Raw genomic sequence first — 15218 nt, forward strand, 5'->3', positions numbered from 1 at the left:
ACTGGAAATCTGGATGCAAGGGCACTGAACATAATGCTTTTTTTAAAGTCAATAACAGTGAAGTGCATGGCTGTTGTGGTTATGTTGCATAGTATTGTTCCAGGGGTTTTCGGACAACTGGACATTTTGCCTCTACTATGTCATTCAGAGGGCACAAGTCCTGAATCATTCTCCATCTGGACCCTTTTTATGTTTAAATAGGGCATATGGCCAGATTGCAGGGTGAGTTATAAAATACAATAACCCCTAGTGTAAAACTGCTTTAATGGTGTCATTTATTACTTCCTATGCTCCCTTTGACAGTGGATGTTGCTTCACTTGGGGCAGTACTGCCCCTAGTTTCAGTGAAATGTGTATTCGGGCAACACTATGCAAATGACCTACATCATGGGGGTTAGTCACCCATAGAACATCTGGAACCTGCGCTAAGTCTTATTCGGTAAATAAGGTGACACTTTCTGCCACAAACATGGCACAGGGGACCTGTCGATATTGAATCATTATTTCACAGGGAACACATATAGCTAGTACTATTTCTCCTGCTTCATCTTTATCTTCAACAAATCAGAGTCAGTCAATTTATTTAGCAGCTTTTTCGGGCCAATGCATATTACTGTACGCCACTGCCCCCATCAGGGTCTACCACTATCAAAACAATTCTGTTTTTTGTCACCAACACTGCTTCAATGTCTAACATGATAATCATCTTTGCAACGTGTTCTCGAAAAAACACAGGACTGAAAATAAAATCAGAGGGAATTCTCTAGCAACCATTTCCAATGCCAGGGATCTCATTCAACAGCACTGACAATCTGTAAAAAAACACATCTGGGTGTATAGGAACCCCTTGGGCTACCAACTCACTCCCTGAGGCATGAAGGTATCAGCTGATATTATCCCACCAATAATATTGCCATAGATAGTCGTCGGGAATGGACATAGGCGATATTATTAGTGGGAATAATTTTTGGGGTAAATGGGAGCAGGAGTAGTGGGGGTGTTAAAATATTATAGGGTTGCGGGAGTGTCCCCCGCAGGTTTAATGGATCAATATCACAGCAGAAAGATGGTGCCATTCTTGTATAGCAATATGTTTGCAGGGATATTAAAACATGGAACCGGCATGAATAACTACCATGGCTCTTATGAGGCATATCGCGGGGGTAGAACACTCCATCTTTCTCTCTGTAAAGAAGATGGTCATGTTCCGTTTACTGATCATATCTTGTCCCAACAGGTTGACACGGTAAGATTCCCAAAACAACAAGGAAGCTTGTACTGTCTACTCCCCTTTTTAGGATTCTCAAACTTAGGTGTTTTTCCCTGTGTTGTTATAATATGCACTGTATCAGTATTTAAAAATTGCATTCTGAAAAATCAGGCCTTTCCTCTCCTATTTTGGACTCCCAAACTTAGGTGTGCCCTCCCACCTGTCTCAAACCGGCCGATTCTGAAAACTCTTATCCAGAGTGTTACCTTCTGTCCTATTGCTCAACTCGCTTGCCTCTCGCTGTCTTGTCTGCCTACTCCAGTGACCTTCTCTAGTGCCTTCCCCTCCCCCTTCCACACCCCTGCTCTCCCGCCTACTCTATGGTGCTCTCTGTCTCTCCTATGTTTTCAAACTGCTTCTCAATTGACTATCCTGCTCTCCTCACTAGATCTGATAGGAAGAAGTTTAAAAAGGACCTCCTGGTCTTCAACCCAGGCCTCCCTATCACCTACACCAACACCAATGCCTCCTCCAAGGAAACTCTCACCAACATCCTCTTTGGCGTGCCTTCGCCAGACCTATGGACCCTTCATATGGTCTCTGTGCTCTCCCACTTCTCCTCTTCTCCCATTAATGGTGGCATCCGGTGGGACTCCCTCCTGGCATCCTTCCATTCCTCTAAGGTCATCATTAATGTTTACTCTAATGGGACTGTCCTTATCCAAGGCCCTCAGGCCAACCTTCACCTCTTTGACAGACGCTTCCTGCACCTCATCAACTTCCTTTCTTCTCTCGCTGTCACCTCTCCGCTTTCCTTGACTACCTCTCCTCCCCCTTCCACCTCCTCCTTGGCTACCTTGCCTTCCCCTTCCCTCTCTGCCCCCTCTCTTGGGCTCCTTTTACACCTCCGCAGGGCGTACTGTAAGTGATTTCAACCCGGCACTCCACCTAAGTCCATGCCTAGAGTGTGATGCACAGTTGGAACCCTTAATTATATATTTTTGTCTATAAGTTATTTTATTTCTGAATGATGTACCCTTAAATCACGCCCCTCTCCTTGAATCCCCCCGGTCTCACTGAACCAGGAAGCAGGCTGTTTTGCAAAGTTAAAAGATTTATTTTACGGATTTGACCAATATATATATCACACTATTTAATATTTATACAATAATCACCAATGGGTGATGTTACAATCAATAATCTCTTTAATCAGAAGGAGTATGGATAAGAAAAATCACGCAGAACAGAATAAAACTTTGTGTGGGTTCAGTCAAATGCAATGTCACTCTTTCCCCCTGCACACTACACAATTCCCCCCAATATGCAATATAGAGATGGAAGAAGAGAACACAGGTTTCAGGAATAAACACTCAACAAATGCAATTTCAATCCCAATTCCCCCCAACAAGCATAGAGAGAAACAGGAATGATTTCAAAACAGGTCAAATGCTTTTGAATGTGGCTAGGAAGTAATGGGAAAAATACTGAAAAATGGATTTAAATAACTAAATTGGATTCAAAACTAGTGGGAGCCGCTTTGTATAGTTTCAGGTGAACACTAGCAATGAGGATTGAATAACTAGCAGATGGAAAACAGAATTCTGAGGTCAGATGCAAAGAATAGCTGTTTTACACGTGATGAAATTGAGCCAAACGCAAATACGCGGCAAACTTTTCCGCGTGTGAGAAACTAGATTGCGTAAGAACTATGAAGTTTGTTGGAAAGCTGATGATGTTAGCTTCAATTTGACACTTAAATTTCGTTTCTAGCATGTACGGTTCAGAAGTTATGAAGGTTTTAGTAGAGGTCGTTTTTTTCAAAAAGAGTCAAGATTTTCAAATGAAAGATGCACTTTTGAATTACAAACAGGAATTTTCTTTACACTAGGGAGGCTATAAAGATACAAGATACCCAACGGGACAGCCACCAGATCAGCGGCGCCTCTGTTCTGACTTTTGCCCGCCAAGACACTTGTCTTTTATCAGCAGATATATTAGGGCAAAGATGATATTTTGACTACAATTATCAAAGGACTATATGGATAAGGGAACGATTCAGGAAAACAAAAGAGATTTTCTACACTGCGGTTCTGGAAAAGATAGCATGGGTTGGATAGGATTACTTAAGGATAAGAGACTGGCTATGGACAATTCTATGATATAGATACTCACAACTATGGTTTGGAATAGGCCCGTCAGGATATGGTCAAAGGGTTCTGGACTGGAATTCTGCTAGCCCGCTGGAAAGGATTCAGGCACTCGGTTCTGCACTCAGCACAGCACTCTGGACACTGCACGGCCTCTGGACTGGATCTGACGGGTTGGTTCTGTGTTGCTATCAGGTTACAGCTCTGCTCTACTGGTTTGGATCTCTGGGTTCTAGTAAGAGTTCTTGGCGAGAAAGCAGACGCAGCACAGCCAGGCTGTTCAATTTTTGGTGTGCCCCTTGGAAGTCTGGGGGTAAAATCAGGTTTCAAGATTTTAAAAGGCCAGCTGAGAAGGGTTCAGCTTTGGAATTGGGCCTCTCTGATTTCAAAGTTCTGGAGTCTTGGATCTGGGTTTTTCCTGCAGAGCGCTTCGCCAGAAAATCAGTTGATGGGTGACATATTTGTGTCCTCTAGGTCCTAACCTGTCCCTATTTATGTATTTCCCAAAGGGATGGGTAGGCTGAATTATACTAAGCACACCCTCTAGGAATCCTATTGGTTAGGGTCTGTCCTCTCTCCTGATTTGAGAAGGAACACATGGTTTCATGATGATGCAGTATTTTACAATCCAGGGAGTACCACCCCTTTGTTTCTGTACAGTAAATCTATTTTTCACATAAATCATATTTACACTACAACCACATTGCTAACAATACATATTCACATCACAGATTTAGTAGAGCACGTATCCGTCTGAGTCCCATCTTACTGAGAGCTTCGGTTCAAATTTGACAGTTTTTCATGCTTTTGGTTGGTTACCCAGTGTCAGATCTGTACACATTGTTCTACCTATATGCGCATGGCATCTGGACATAATCCTGTGAAGTTTCATATTTCTAGCATTATCACAATTACTACAAAATCGAATTATCTGTAGTCCTGTCTCTGAACATAGCACAGAGTTCAGAGTAGTTTCAAACTGTGGCCAGAATTTTCCTGTTAACAACCTATAATTTACAGATTTTTACAAAATGTGCACAGTTCTCTGTGAGTCTTTTTCAAAAAGATAATTTCTTGAGATTTAAGATACACAAATCTGTCTGGTCCCACCCCCAAAGTTTGGCTGGGTCCAGAGCACTCCTAGCCTCTTCCTGCTGGCAGTTAGTTTCTGTTGACACACGAATTTGCATTCCCTTTCAGTCCAAGAAGCCTATTGTCTCTCTCCCAGAGAAGCAGAGCAAAATCCCCTCCTCCTTTCATTAGAATATAAATGATAGTTCCTGGGCAGAGAGCAAAAGGAAGGCACCCTTTGTTGGAGCAAACTGTGGAATGTGCTTTTGAAGTCCTGTGTGGCTGGCATCAGTTCACTTTAAAACACTTTGTTTAAAATTGTCTTTTCAAAATAAACTTCATATTTTCAACAAATATACACACCGATCTCTAATTCCAGTCATTTTAAAACATAGAAATTGAATAGTAGCAACCTATATTGCTTTTGATGGCAAGTCTCTTCTTTTCCACATTTTGATCTTAATGTACAAGTAAATGACAGCTTTGATACAGGCAGACGGCGGTACTGCGCCCATATCTGACATATTTTTCCCAGGCAAGCACCTTTTTGAATGTGGATTTTCTTGTGATGAAATGTGCTTCTCCTGAAATTGTGCTTATTGGGATTCCTTAAATAAGGTGATGGTTAACACCCAACAAGGATGTTGGATCTTTTCTGATGTTTGGGAACCATTATTTTGCAATTTCAACAGCCAAGGAAAAGCAGATTTTAGAGCACTTCTGGGGTTTCCTGGCAATGTAGCACTGCCTTTTCACACAGTTCCATTTCACTCTGTGGGCAGCCCAATGACAGGTTTTGGCAGTGTGGTCTCCTGTTCTACCACTGACACAGGCAAAGTAGATTTGGCAGCATATTTTTCCGGTATCCCTGCACACTTCTCAGAGATTTTTAGGGCACATAGGGCTTTTCGGTGGCCATTCTGTTGTTTTTGATGAAAGCAGCACGCAGTGATGTCGCAGGGCAGAGCCTAGTGGGTCGGAACATGCCACAAGCCCCCGCACGATTTGGTGTTGATTGTCCATCAATGGGAAATCACGAGACTGGGATGATCAGTTTCTTTTCTTTTGGTTCAAAATGGCAAAATTCATCATTTTATCCTCCATCAGGGGTGGATCGACCAGTTCTCCCCGCCAAGTCCTGATGTGTGTATGGAGCGATACCCCGGGCCCCTTGGATCTTTGCTTCCGGTACCTGGGTTTTCCTCCTTGGTTTCGAGTCTCCAATGTTTCCAATTCTAGGATGACAAAGCAAAAACATATCTGTTGACATTTCCCCACCACTATTAATGTAGTGGGGCGGACACATACATTTTGACAAATCAGGACACATTTTTCTATTGGCAATTTATTGACTATATAGATGGAATATTGTATAGTGGGAATTCTAGGGAGCTGGAGTGACCCCCTCTGGGGTTCCAGAAGACTCCTCCAGTTGCTGCAGAGTATGCCTATGATGGCAACACTTCAGTTGGTTAATATGGACCCACTTATCTTCCCCCTCTGCCAAACTGCCTTTGGGGATGCAGATTTTGTATGCGACTGGTGAATTTTTGTCTACAATTTCAAAAGGACCCCTCCAGGTAGGCAAACATTTGTGCTGTTTGGCCTGGTTCCTTTGGAAATTGTATAAGTATACCCGGTCTCCTACATTTCGGACTGTTTTCTAGTAGGCTTTAAGTCATAGCGGGTCTTCATGCTGTCTGCAGATCTTTCTAGATTTTCCTGAGCATAGGCAAAAGCATGTTGAAGGTGTTTTCTTAGATTTTCGACATACTCATGAGTTGTGGAGGCATTGATCAATGTCTGCTCTTGGGTTCTGTAGAGCAGATGCTGGGGAAGCACCATCCCCCGTCCAGTCATCAGCACAAATGGTGACATTTTAGTTGCAGATGAAGGGGTAGAACTGATGGCCATTAGGACAAGAGGTAATCGAATATCCCAACTTGGCCCAGAATCTGCCACAAACTTTTTTAAAATGCTCACAATTGGCTTGTTGTATCTCTCTCTACTGCACAACTAGAGGCAGCCCGGTAGGCAATGTGTAATTTCCTTTTGACCCCAAGTATCTCCCACATCTTTGTCATTACTTCGCTAGTGAAGTGGCTAGCTCGGTTTGACTTGAACCTTCGGGGTAGTCCAAAACACGAGAAGATGTGGCTGATCATCAGAGCAGCTGCTGTTTCTGCTTTGCAATTTGGGGCCGGGCGACATTCCACCCACTAAGTAAACATGCATGTCACGGTCAACATGTACTATTTCCCCTAATGGAGCGAATCACGGGCCCGATAAAATCGACTTGCAAATCTGACCATGGCAGTGTTATCTACCTCTTTTGGAGAGGTGCGCAGTGTGTGAGGGATGTTGGCTGAAATTGTGCACACAGAGGACACCCCTTCAAGTATTGGTCGAGGTCCTGCCCCATGTGTGGCCAGTATGGAACCTCTCTTAAGATTTCAAGTGTTGTATGAAACCCCCTATGACCGGCTGTGGCCACATCATGGGCGTGACTTAACATCAGGCTTCGGAATGAGGTAGGGACCACCCACTGATCATGGCCAGCGAGGGATCTACTTAACAACAAACCGTCTTGGATTCGGAAAATTTTTGGACATTTCATCAACACTCTGAGGTCCTCTTTCCCAACGTAATCTGTATTCGTCAGGGGAAAGTTCTCATGGTCCTCAATGTGTTGTTAAAACTTACCAATTATTGGATCCCCTTTTTGAGCCGTAATCAAATCAGCATCATTGTGCAGTTGAGAGTTCATTGTGAGCATTTGTCTGGGACCTAGTGATAGCAGTGATCTGGATTTCCCCCAACAGGGGCTCGATCTCAATTAAATCCCCTTGGATGGCTCTGGTTTTGGCCAGCTGATCAGCCAGCTCATTTCCAGTTTTGTCTGGTCCCTCTACTTTAGAATGACCCTTGATCTTTTTTCAGTAGATGGTCATCCCATTGGAGGTGACCAGATCATCAATGTTTTGAATTAATTTCCCATGTTTCAACAGTTTATTATTAGCACGTAGCATGCCTCTGGTTTTCCAGTTAACCAGGTGCTCCACGAACCCGTTCCGTACATAATCCAAATCAGTGATTATGACCAGTTCGATGAGTTGATGTTGGACAGCAGTGAGGATGGCTTGATGCACAGCCATCAACTCTGCCACTTGTCTACTTTGGGGACCAATCTTGTACCCAGCGGAGGGTTCTGGGGTCTCATTCACCCATGCATTCCCTACGCCGGCCACAAGTTCTTTTTCCCCATTGTTGTCAACATGGTAGGAACATGCATCCACATAGACAGTGGGCATTCCCTCACACTTGTCTTCTTCAAAGACTTTGTATGGGGAATTTAGGTATGCCTCCATGTTGTCCTTGATCTTAAGACTTTCATCTTCGAGACAGTTTTCTTCGCACAATCATGCAAGTCAGCCAGACCTTGCGCGAGGGACTCTTCTTGTTTTGGCCATATCTGACCTCCACAGGAAATCCGTGCATTGACAGAATCCAGGAAGTAATGTGGGAATAACTCACATTTCCAGCCCGGATTCTGTCACTTTGGAGATATTGCAGAGGATGGTGTGGAGTCTCCACTATGATGTGTTCCCCCTGGATAAACGGGCGGTAATTCTTCAATGCCCACACCATTGCCAGGAGTGCCTTCTCACAATCGTTGAATTTTTCCTCCACAGAGTATAACGTTTACTCGCATAGGAGATTACTTTATTGACCTTGTCATGCTTTTGGTATAATACTGCAGTCAAGCATGTATTTGAGAACCCAGTCTCCAAGAAGAACTCCTTCTTTTTGACAGGGTAAGCTAGGCAAAGCACTTGTGAGAGGCTTATTTTGAGTTGTCTTACTGCCTCTGCTTGTTCTGGACCCCACTCCCACTTGACCCCCCCTTCAAAAGATGGATCAGGGGTCTTGTGATCTCTGCGTAGTCCTCAATGAACTTTCTGCTGTAATTAGTCAGTCCAAGGAGGCTCCTTAGTTCCCGCAGAGTTGTGGGGTCTTTCAATTTCTGGAGTGCTTCCACTTTCTTTTCCTGGGGACAAAGACCCTGAGGAGTAATATCATGCCCCAATAAATTGTCACGGGTTCTACACCACTGTGCCTTTTGAAAGGAGAGTTTTGCTACGGCAGCCCTCAACTGTGTCAGGATATAACGGATCTCCGCTATGTGTTCCTCCACAGTACACCTTTGATTAAAACATCATCTACATAGGCCAGGTTACCCCTTTCACCCAGATCGGGCATGGCCTTATGTAGCAAAATGTTGAATTCATTGCCGGAGTTGATGTATCCGAAGGGAGTCCGGGTCCACATGTACTGCTGCCCCCGAAGGTAAAGGCTAGCTTGTATTGGTCCTCTCTACTGATAGGTACAGTCCAGTACCCATTGGTCAGGTCTATTGCAGTGAATACCTGTGACCCCTGGATCAGGGCCAGCCCTTGGTCAATGTAGGGAAGAGGCTAAAGTGAAGTATGGACCTGTTAGTTGAGCTCCCTAATGTTGGCGCAGAGTCTCCACTGGCCGTTTGGCTTCAAAATCCCCAGCACCGGATTATTGAAGGTGCTGTGGACTGGACAAATTATCCCAGGGGACTCAAGGTTCTTAATTATTTCAGTCAGGGACTCCATTAATGGGAGAGGCAAGCGATATTGCTTCACTAACACTGGAGTCATGCCAGGGTCCGTGAGAATTGTTGTTGTTTGGATGTCAGTGCAACCACAGTCATATGAGTCCACCGCAAAGAGATCTTGAAAATCCAAGAAAACTTGTTTCAATTTTTGCTTTTGCTCCAAAGTCTCACAGGCATCAGCTAGGCTGACTCTCTCTTCAACCATTTGCCTGAAGCCTGGAAAGACTTCTGGCTTTGCTATTTCAGCGGCCTACTCCAGCTGGGTGGAGAAGTCCCTGGTCAGAGTGCTGATTTGGACTGGTGGCTTCAGGTGGGGAAGGCAGTCCTTGCGGACTTGAAAAACCACCTCATCCCTCCTGAAGTCACAGCTCACATTTTCCTTACCATAAGGGCAGGAAGTGTACACCAGGAAGTTCCCCCCATGCCGGGTAAAATCCTGTCTGGTGTTGTGTTGTCATCACTATCACTGTCAAAACAGTCCTTGGGGATCGGTCCTAACAGTTCATTGCCTAAATCTATGGAAAAATGTCAGTCATCAACCGCCATTCCAATAATGGTGACTGCGGCTAGAGTGATACTCTTTAAGTCGCTGTTATCCACCTCTATTGGAATGGTGTCATGTTCTATATTGACTAGTGGTGTTTGTCTTACCCCCAACCCTTGCTGTTGGAGATAAGCATTTAAATGAATTTAGGCATCAGGATTTTTCAATTTCTGTCCTCTTTTAACTTCCATTTCCAGGGAGTATTGTCGGGTCCTTTCTGGGACGGTGACTTCCTCCCCAATCTGAATTTCAACTTCATAAGGCAGCAATTGAGATGACCTAAATGCTTTCTCTGGGTCATCAAAGCCCATGGGATTATCCGCTAATCGTGACCAAGCTTTGAAGTTTATTAGGTCCAAACTAATCGCAAAGCGATTGAGAATGTCACTGCCTAAGTAAAAGGCGGCCGTGATGTCTCGCACGACCCAACAATTATGGACTATGCTCTTGTTGCCTATGGAGATTTTGAGCATACCCCTGCTTGGCAGGAGATGTTTGGAATTGGGTGTTTCCAGATCCATTTCCCATTTGTCTATCAGTCTAAATGTGGGAATGGCTTGATCTTTTGGGAGTTGTGGAACATGGCTTCACTGATGAAGCTCTTACCGTTGTTCACACAGACTCGGGGGAGAACAGAGTCCTTCCCTTCATTTAACTGAATTGGGATGAACTGCTCTCCAATTTGCTGAACATCAGCCAGTCTTGAGCTGATTTCTCATCTTTCTGGACTATAGGAGTGGGAATGTCTGATTGTGAATTGGTAAAGAATTTCAGAGTGTTTCCTTCCAGTGTGGAATGCCACCATAGACTGAAAGGAAGGTTGATTTCAGAAATAGAGAGGTTCCCCCATCACCAGTTTGTTGTCCTACTGCTATTACTGTCACGTATGGGATTTGGTTGTTCTGGAAGTGAAATTCCACTTGGTCAGATTTTTGTTCAACCATGTGGTTGGTGCCGTTTAAACTAACATGGTGGACACTCTGTTTTAATTTTATTGGTCGGTTAGTCTGTGTCCAGAGGACCTTGTTTACACAATCTATTCGGGGTGACAACCTTCGCAGGAGGACATTCCCTAGTAAAGAAGGGGTGCCCTCTGGAGTTACAACTATGACCGGGTGCTTCACCTTGTGTCGCCCAATTTTAATGTCCAAATCCGCAGTCCCCTCGACAGGAATTTCGTTCTGTCGAAGTTCTGAAGTTGTCCAGGAGGAGGGGTGAGAGGAATCTGGTAATTCTCCCCCCTTCCCGAATTCAGTTAATCAAAGGCCCTTTTTGACAGAAGGGTAGCTTGGGATCCAGTGTCTAGCAGTGCCAAAATTGTACACTGCCCCTGTATTTGGACCGGGGCATAGAATCTTCCCTCTTTCTCCTCAAGGGGGCACGGGTAATGTACATTTCTGGACAACTGTTGGGTTAGTTTTCTAGTTTTGGACACTGATAGGGAAGAGATCTGGGCAGAATTCTGTGAGGAGTCTAGGGAATCTGAAAAGAAAAGGTGACAACTAGATATGGGAGAAGTTTTGGGTTCCCCTGGTTCTGTTTCTGGGCTGACCCCCCGGCCCCCTTTTTGGAGGCTGTCACCCGGATGGGTTTGAACCAGGGGATTTTCATGCTGTTGTTTCTGGGGTTGGATGATGGGCGGCGCTAGCTCAGTCCCCACATCTACCCAGTCTGGATTTAAATCCGTTGGGACCCATTTTTCTTTGGGAAGAGTTCCCCCATCTCTGAAAGAGAAGATCCTTTTCCCAGGATCCTCTGAGGATCCCTCTCCTTCAAATTGGAAGATTTGTACCTCCTCGTCAAAATGGGCCTTTTAGGGTTCTTTGTTTCTCCTACCCCCCCTCTGCTCCTTGGGTGGCAGACTTTCAGGGGCAGGAAATTCAGTTCCGGTTCCTGGGTTTCCAGGGGCTGTTTACAAGTGGGGAAGGAAGCTTCCTCCAAGGCGTTACACCCCCGTTCCCCTTTTGCCTCCTCCCTGGGAACCAGTGGGTTGTCGGGGTTCTGCCCCGTCATTGCTCTGGAGCACCAGGTCCGGAGTTTGAGGCATTCTGCGCCAGAATGCTATTCTGAGGGTTCTGTTGAGCACCCAGCATGCAACCCAGATCCTGTGCCATGTTTTGGACCTGGCACTCTAATTGTGACACCCGCTCAGGCTGATATGGGGTTCTGTTGTCTCCCCTGGGCTGATCCTGGGAAGGGTAGCTATCCCTTCTCTGAAAATACCCCGGGTTTGGAAAATGTGGGTACCCGTCCACCCTTGGCCTCCCATCCCCCGGATTGGGTTGTCTGGGCTCAGGAAATTGGGGAAAGAAGGATGGATGGTTTTGGGTTTGAAAGTTTTGCGGGTACCTGGGGAAGAAGTTCTGTCCAGGATTTGGGGAATTTCTGCCCTCCTGGGGGAAGTGAGGAGGGAAGTGCCCTGGGTTAGCTGCTGTTTGGTTGGATCCCCCCCTTGGGCTGGAGGAGTCCACATATAACCCAGGATGGGTCTGTTCCCCTTGTAGCGGGGACTTCTGTAATCAGGGGAGTGAGGGATCACATTTGTGGGACTACCTCCTTGGCTCCATGTTTGTTACTGGCTCGAGGGCTTTCTGCGCTTGGGATTATTCTAATTCGGTGCGGGCGGGTTTTTAGGCCCCCCCATCTCCAATTCTAAAATGGGGGCAACCTTTACCTCTGCCACCTTAGCAGCAGCAGGGGTGTTCGTTGGTTTGGGGCTTTTTGCATTATTTTTGTTTTCTATGGGCTTTTGCACCTCATTAATTCGTGTGGCCTGTTCAATGACCCAGTCTAGTGATCTTTTCTCATGAAAATCTCTCAGTAGCTGGGTCATGAGGTACTTGGGGAGAGTGTGGAAAAAAGTATTCACAAATTCTTTGCTGTCCATGCGCAAAGGCACGCTTTAATTTCTGCACAAATTCTTGTGGGGCCTGATCCTCCCCACATTGCAAGTTGTAGGCGGCCTTGTGAGCCTCCTGAGGATTTCGGTGCACAGAAAAATGCTTCAAGTTGGCCGCTCTATAGGTGGACCATCTAGAATGATTTTGGTCCTCCAGCCCCGCAAAGAAGCTGGAGTATTCTAGTGAGAAGGTCCATTTCACATACTGAATACATCTTTGGCTGTCCTTCAAATGGAAAGTTTCCATCATCTGCTCAAAGAGCTCTAAGTGCTCCCAAACAGAATACTTTGCGTTCTTATGATAGGGCGTGATAGCGCTCCTTATCACTTTGATTTGCTTTAAGGGGTCCTTAAGCAAGGCCCTTTTTGCCTTATTGGTCTTCTTGGTACGTGTAACCATAGTCCACTCCCCCTCTGACTCAGAGGCACTGCTCCCAGAGGTGCCCGTCTGGTCTTCTAGGCTTTCCAGGATTCTGCGAGCCTGGGAATGGCTGACAGAATGTGGGGACCTAGGGCCTCATTATGACCCTGGCGCTAATGGTTTAACGGCGCCGTAAAGAGTGTCGGCGCCGTTAAACCATTAGCGCCTGATTACAAGGTCCCTTAGCGGGTTGGAGGCTTTAACGCCTGCTTTTTGCAGGCGTTAAAATCCAACCCGCTAAGGGACCTTGGAGCTAATTACGCCAACCGTAATTTACGGTGCCGTAATTAGCGCCTTCCCCATCCCCATTATGCCCTATGGGGCAAAATGGGAATGGGGAAGGGCAAATGGTGAATGGGGAATTACTGCCCCCGCTAACCTTGTGATGGGGTGGTAATTCCTCCATCCACCATGGCGGAGACCGGCATGGACCATGGTGCTAATAGCACCATGGTCCAGCGCCTGGGTCATAATGAGGCCCCTAGTCTCCTGTGTCCTGGGGCGCTCAGAGGAGTCTTCTGATTCATTCTTGCTCCCAGGATATGATGAGTACTCCCCCCCGCTGTCCTAGCTGGGCAGAGGTTTTCAGGATGCCCTTAGTGGGCCTACTCTAATGGAGCTCCCCACTAAATTTTACCGTACTTGGGAACGCATTCCCAGATGCCCGCCCATCCATTCCTGGGAGGTGTTGGTCTATGAGCCCCATATTTCTGATTGGATTGAAATCTGCCATCCCCGGGGCCCTTGGCTCATGTGTGCCAGTGGACATGGGGGTGGCAGAGTCCAGGGATTGGAAGAGATGAAGGCCTCTGGTACTAGGGTTCCTGAGGTTATGCTCAGGTGTTTCCCTTTCCCAACAAACCTCATCTCTGTCAGCCCCTGCTCCCTGTTGCCATGCACGAATCTGAGCTTTCTGTTCCTCAATCAAGGCCGTGCTAGTTTCTATCAATCTCTCTTGCATGGCTACAAGTCTGTGGAGCCTGTCATTGTTCTCACAGAGAGCCTTATTTTCTCTCTGTGCTTCCTGTGTTGTTTTAGAGTACTGGGACAGTCTTTGCTGCAGGAGGGTTACCTCCTGAGTCCTATCCATACTGGCATGGTCCTTCCTTGCTAGAGTCTCCTCCACCCTCCTGGTGTGCTCTAACAATCTTTCATGCTCTTTTTGGAGGTAACCCAGTCCCTGAAGGGCCAGGTGATTTTCATGTATTTTCTCTTTTAAATGACAGACTTCCTGGCCTAAGGTGTCCATTTCCTGAGCAAGAGCCTGCCTCTGTGCAGCCAGGTCATCCCTCTGTCTTTGGAGCGCACCAGCTTTCTGGCATTCCCGATCAAATTCTGCCTGGGTATCCAGGCCTTTCAGGATTAATGTATTACTCTCTTCCATCTCTCTGTCTAGGTGGCTTTGCAGGGTGACTACCTGCTCTACGCATGCCCTGTTTAAATTGATGTGTTGCTCCAGCTTTTTCTGTCTTTGCAGTAGAGAGTCCAAACTTTCTTGGTACTCCTCCTGTAGGGCCAGCATTCTGGTATCCTTTCTGCCTTTTCCTGCTGCAGGATGCCCATGTCCCCTTTTATTTTGATTAGGTACTGGCAACTTTCACTTTCTGACTCCTGGCTCCTCTGAAGCCTCTGCTCAGCAGAGTCCAGATCAGTTTGGGCCTTTCCTAATGCCTGCAGTTGCTTGTTTGCCAGATCTTGGCCCTCGGCATATTTGTCCTGCATTGCTCCAATATATAGGTATAGATATGCGGCTATTTCGGAAATTTTGTTTTACTCTTCCTTTGCCTTAGGGGCCATATATAGTTCGCTCAGGGCCATATGTAATGGACCCTGGTCTTGCCATGTGTCTAACCAAGTTGCAGTGATCTGTTCTGTGATTGCCTGCAACCACACATTCTGATCCTGTTCTGTCCATTCACCCCTTACAAATAATTTATGCAATAGGTGTTCTTTAGCCATATTCATCTCTACAAAAGTCGCCATTCTGGAAATATTGATTTCCTTCCTGACTTACAGAAGTTTATTTTATTTTTGCAAAACAGACCATTTCCTTTGAGCGTTCTTATTGAGGGGTGCTTTTTACTGTGTTACACAGCGTGGTAGCCCAACTGAGTTTATGTACTCTGTCAGTTAGCACACTGTATTAGACTGTCACAAGTAGTATGTCTAATTCAGAAGTCCTGCAACGAGCCCCCAATCTTGTAAGCGATTTCAACCCGGCACTCCACCTAAGTCAATGCCTAGTGTGTGATGCACAGTTGGAACCCTTAATTATAAGTTC

The sequence above is a fragment of the Ambystoma mexicanum genome, chromosome 10, assembly GCF_040938575.1.
Source record: "Ambystoma mexicanum isolate Mex_15411 chromosome 10, UKY_AmexF1_1, whole genome shotgun sequence".
Taxonomy (NCBI): domain Eukaryota; kingdom Metazoa; phylum Chordata; class Amphibia; order Caudata; family Ambystomatidae; genus Ambystoma; species Ambystoma mexicanum.